Genomic DNA, 6,000 nt, shown 5'->3' with positions numbered 1-6,000 from the left:
GCTTTCCTTTTAACTGAACTTTTTATATACCGGTATATATAGAAGATAAAATACCATTCAATGGTTGCCAGAGAAACCGGACAGATCGAGGACGTTCCAGTACTCATAGGGGTAATTCTGCTTATTTAGGAAGTCAAACATGGAAACCACATCAAGTCAAATATTTGGCATAAGAAAATTAAGCAACTGCAGACACAAATCCACCAAATGTGTGGTCAATGAGGCTTTGAAGTCATGGTCACTGGGTTGCCAATTTGGAGGCACCTAAGGAAGGTTGTTTTGGAAGGAATAACATGAGCGTGTAGTAGCCTAAAAATATAAGATGTTAGAGGAAGACTGTTGACTATTTGAGGCTGAGATCTAAATATATATATATATATATAATGGATTTCTGGTGTCTGTTCTTTATGCTCGGCCAAACAACTGGACCAATCTGCACCAAATTTGGCACATAGGTAAATCAGGTGCTTCCGAAGGTCTTAGATCCCGCAGTGGACTCTGGGTCTGGCAGCAGTGGTGTCGCCATCTTGTCTGTACTGCGGATGGACCCGGCAGCTCGCTGTTGCACATGCACAGTACAGGTTTTTTTTTTCAATTTTCTTTTCCTGCGCCATCGCTAGGCGATGATGTGGAATCCGTGACCTGTCTGCAATGTTCATAGCAGACGGACGGTGGGTCGGACAGCTTCCATTGACTTCAATGGAAGCTGTCCGTGTGGAGCCCGCATGAAAATGGAGCATTCTGTGATTTTTACTCCCCAAGTGGAAATCACAATTGATCTCCATAGGAAGTAATGGGCGGTATTTGCTGCGGATTCGCACCCGTGTGACGGAGGCCTTACTCTTCCCAGAATGAAGATATCTTTATTCCTCGATCGCTCTAATCCACAACAAGCATTCACCATTGCACTTTAAGAGGATATAATGGCATCCACTTGCTTTCCGCTCAACTGCTCAGCTTTTACCCGGAGGAAAACCTCTGCATGCAGCGATTTTTCTTCTGGTATTTTGTGACGGATCTGCGACAGAATCTTCAACTGGACGTTCCAATGCAGATATCGAACCACCCTGACATTCCTAAAAAAAAGAATGTTTTATGCCTTTTTATTACTAATGTTAGACATAAACTGTTTATGTTTTCTGTCTAATTACAAAAATAAATAACCTCTTAGAATGAAAATGTTTGTATTTTGTAGTAGAAGGTTTACAAAGTGTCACTTTGCAGGTCCCATACAAGAACTCTAACAGTTGTACAAATGTACTGTCCCTGTAAAGCAAATCGGTTGGAGTTTTCAGCTGATCCACCAGATATTGTCCAGTTAGAAATAATTCTCAATATCTTAAGTTTTCCTTTTACAGACTAATGTTGTGGCTGCTAGAAGGCCTGAGACAATGAGAGAGGCCAAGGGACATTAGAGCGGTGGCCAGGCTCCGGGTTGTTGGTTGGAAACAGTGGGGAGAAGAAGGCAACCGACTTATAGGAGTTATAGAAGAAGTAAGCTGTGTATTCACTCAGCCAACGCTTGAGAACCATTACAGAGCTCTGAACCTAATTTAACACTCACTTTGTCAGAATGAAGGGGAATTACTAAGAAAAAAAATCGGCTAAAGTTGCAAACTGATCCAAAAGTAGAGTGTGCCAACCTTGACAGCTTTGAAAACTGTCTAAAAAAGCTGCGCAGCCAACATGTATACTGTACTTTATACAAAACACTAGCATAAATCTGTGATAGCCACGAGGGTTTGAGAGTTGTGTCAAATTTACTACACCACCTGCACCATTTTAGTAAATTTGGAGCAATTTGCACCATTTCTGCTCTATATCCCACAAAAGTATTGAAAAATTTTCCCTATTGATGGCTGCATATGATAAGAGCAAACGCTACATCTATTTGTACAGAAATCCCTCTGTAGGGCTGTATAGTACATCCTGCAGAGAATGAAAAGTTGAAAAAAAAAACTATTGAAAAGTCATCATAGTAAAAACAATGACCGACAATAGCCTTGGTGTCACCAGCCTGAAATGTAAAAAAAAAAAACAAAGAACATGAGCTTATTCTTCAGAGAGGAAGTTTTGACTGTGCAGTTGGAGATTCCTGATTAGAGCCTGATGACATACTCGGCGCTGAGTCTCTGCGATTGGCGAGGTGAGAGCAGGCAATGCTCAATGTCTGATCTCAGAGCTGCAGCCCTGCCCTGAGCTTGGAAACCAGATCCATTTCATGTCAGGCAGCTCTCAACTCCACACCCCTGGCTTCAACTCCCACTCCTGTTCCTCATCCCTAAGCAGATCCTAGCTGAAAACACGTGGATTCTCGTCAGACACTCACTGGATTACTAGTTATTATTGATTTAGCTCTACTGAGCTTTTTTTTACCCTCTTCTTTTAAACTTTTTTTTTTTTGCACTTCTTTAACTCCAAGTTGCAGGATTGTTGGATTGAAAGATGAAAACTTCTGGTGGAAATTTTGGAATTGCAAGGATGATACATTGTAGCTGATGGTATTGGCAGTACTGGTCAAGCAGTGCACTGTGGTCTCAGACAAGCTGGAACTGCCTGTCTGTGATTGACAGCAAATATGCAGACCTATCCCTGACAGTATTTGGAGGAGCTGCTTCAGCTTGAAACACGTGAGGTAATGTGGATTGTATTTACATGTGTGAATGATGATTGAGTGTTATTGCAGCCTTGACCCTGCTAGGGGATAAGAGTTATATACTATACTAAGAGTTGGAGGGCGAGTTCAACACTTCGCAAGTAATCTAAAAAGTTTAGAAACTTTTTAAAAGAAGGTGGAGTATAAATGATACTTCTGTCAGAGCCAATGTATTGTTTCTAGAAAGTAATTATAATATCATATATCTGATTATGCATGGTTTTATTAGTTGCTAATTATGGCAGTGCCAATGTATTGTTCAAGCAGTTTCAGTTAAGGTGGACACGGGCAATTCCTGCATCACAAATACCAGAAATGCTTTTGGAGTCATACATCAAAACTGTCGCTCTTGGGAACTGAAGGATTAATTTGATCTGCAGCTTTCTTGTCTGTGCATCATATTGCTTAAGATCTCACACCACACTCCGAGAAAAAACTGTCTTGTATGAAGTTTATTTACTACAGCAGTTCATCACTGTTTTCCATTAGTGCTGTTTTTTTATTGTATAGAAATGACATATTGTGTATTACATAAAAATAAGGAATTAGACCCTTTTCAAATGACAAAACATGTCAAAGTTGCAGGTAGGTGCTAGAGTGAATGTCAAAATTTGCTTATAATACACATCACCAGTGCCAATCCTTCCTGAATACTTTTATGGTACAGAAGACACAGAAACATGTGGTTTTGTGTTTTGCCATTTTTGTTATTATTTTGAACATCCCTCTAGAGGTATTTCTATTTTATTATGTAAACACGTTTATGAGATCAATGTTGCAAATCTGTTGCAAATCACATTAAAGTGTTTAATATAGGATATACATGTGTGTGTGTATATATATATATATATATATATATATATATATATATATATATATAAAAGCTTAACATGGAAAGTGTTAGGCTGCTTTCACACCTGCAGTGGGATCAGTTCAGGGTTTTTGCGTCTCTCTTCTCTGTTTTTGGAGGAGAGGAAGTGAATTAAAACAGAAAGAAAATGAATCCATTTTTTTTCCTCCATTGATTTCAATGGGGTTTCAAAAAACCGGAAAGCAGGCGTAAAGGCTTCAATTCCATTCGGTTTTCGTTTTTCTGGATGAAAAATATTTTCAAAATGAAAAAAAGGGAACCTGTACCAAGTAATAAAGTATGTCGTATTTTTTATTTTTTTTTTGCGTGGCACATATTGCAAACAATTATTAACAGCCTGTCCTGTTAATTTGGTATACCATTAGGCCACCTTTATGCGGCCGTATTTGCGTATGCAAAATTTGTGCGCGCAATACATAGAGAATAGAGATGAGCGAACGTGCTCGGCCACGCCCCTTTTTCGCCCGAATACCGCGATTTTCGAGTACTTCACTACTCGGGTGAAAAGTACTCGGGTGCGTCGGGGGGCGGGGAGAGGCGTGGTGGCGTGGGGGGTAGCAGCGGGGAACAGGGGGGAGCCCTCTCTCTCTCCCTCTCCCCCCCACTCCCCGCTGCAACCCCCCGCGCCGCCACGGCGACCCCCAAATTTTTTCGCCCGAGTACGGAAGTACTCGAAAATCGCGGTATTCGGGCGAAAAAGGGGCGTGGCCGAGCACGTTCGCTCATCTCTAATAGAGAATAGAACCCGTTGATTTTGTGCGTTTGTTCACCTGCACCAATTTTTCCTGCGCTTTTCGGCTGCTCAAAAAAAAAAAAAACAGCGTTCTCTATTTTCCTACATATTTGCACACCAAACCTTCCCATAGAAGTCAATAGGGATGTGCAAAAGCACACGCAATACGCTAGGAGATGTGTAACACGGTGTAATTGCAGATGCAAAAAAACACATCTGGAACTCATCCGACTAATTAGCCATTTAAATCGGTGCATCTTTGTTTGCCGCATGCGATTGAACATGACTTGCGGGTGCAAAAAGTACAGTAAAATACGCCGATGTGCATGTAAAAAAAACATCATGCATCCTGCAAATATTCGGGGCTTGTTTGAGGGGGGCCTTAGTCTGAGTAATAGGAAGATAGTCGCTGTGAATATAAAATATTTGTTAGCAAAGTTAAGTTGACTAAAGCTGATGGATTCCTAGTCTTATGCATCCTCCAAAATCCATGCAGGGTGTAACAGTCATCCATTGCACTTCACTCTCCTTGACACACAGAATGATAAGCTCATTAGAGATGGGCTTGAATATATTACTTACATCTTGCCAATATGGACTCTGGATGGGGCAGTATGGCTTCTTCTTCATTCAGACTGCTCAAAATGACAAATAAATAGAGAAAAGATAAAGTCATTCAATTGATGGCTCTAGTCAATCACGTTGAAAGGACGGCAAGCTCTTTCATTCAATCGTGCTTCATTCTCATTCGTCTATCCAGAGAGAGGATTCAGAAGTTCAAGTAGCAAATAAGTGGGGCATCGGCTGCCCAGTGCCTGAGTTCAGTCTAGTCCAACTGTAGAGCCCACATATACCCTGTTGAACATATCATAGACTGGTAGAGTTGGAAGGGACCTCCAGGGTCATCGGGTCCGACCCCCTGCTCAATGCAGGATCACTAAGTCATCCCAGACAGATGTCTGTCCAATCTCTGTAAAAGAGGCAAAACAGTTTTTGCAAAAGCATAATAAGGAAACCAGGAACCAAGACAAATCCAACTCCATCGGTGACCCTTTAATCCTTTGTTAGATAATTAACTTCCAGATATCTTGCTATAACAACATCATAAACGCACATTTTTGACTAGTTAAGGATTAATATATTATTTTGTTGAACTTGCCGCCATTGCTTTGGTTTCCTCCATACACGTGCATCAGAACGATTGTGCCGACTACTGGACAAATGTTGTGTGTCTTTAGAGGGCTGAACTTATAACACTCCAGCAAGTTCCTTCCAGCTTTGAACACAATGACTTAAATCATTAGAAGAGTTGTTATGAACGTCAACAAAGACATTCTGAGCTTTCCTCTCCCAACTCGCTTCCGTTTTCCAGGGTGCGTGAGCATGGAACAGAATTGTAACTGTTCTCAAGAGCTGAGGATCTAGTTAAGACCCCATGAGCAACCAAATAGTTAACACCAAAGGCCTTTTGAGTTGGAAGCTAAACAATTGGTCGTAAACTTATTTCCCCCCAATGTTAACCCCTTTGTGACGGCCAATTCGCCTCTTTACTGACCTCACTAATGGGCTTTTAACCTGCACATACATCTTTTTTAAGGTGATGACTTGACTGATTGCTGACAGCCAGTTCCCCGCCCTAACTAACAGATGCAGATATACAGCAGATCCCGGCAGTTTAACCCCTTACTTGTCACAATCAATAGCAACTACTGCATATAAGCAGATGACAGGGGGGGTGGA

General features: G+C 41.2%; 1 protein-coding gene across 1 annotated transcript in view; it reads left to right on the top strand.

Moving 5' to 3' along the window:
• Nucleotides 1-2,354: 2,354 nt before the first annotated feature.
• Nucleotides 2,355-6,000, top strand: part of LOC136580797 (uncharacterized) — a 390,741-nt gene continuing 387,095 nt past the window's right edge. The window contains exon 1 of the mRNA XM_066581655.1: nucleotides 2,355-2,635. The gene's annotated coding sequence lies outside the window, so the exon portion shown is untranslated. The remainder of the gene's footprint in view (nucleotides 2,636-6,000) is intronic.

The sequence above is a fragment of the Eleutherodactylus coqui genome, chromosome 10 (genome assembly GCF_035609145.1).
Source record: "Eleutherodactylus coqui strain aEleCoq1 chromosome 10, aEleCoq1.hap1, whole genome shotgun sequence".
Taxonomy (NCBI): domain Eukaryota; kingdom Metazoa; phylum Chordata; class Amphibia; order Anura; family Eleutherodactylidae; genus Eleutherodactylus; species Eleutherodactylus coqui.
This window is presented reverse-complemented; position numbering and strand designations above follow the sequence as displayed.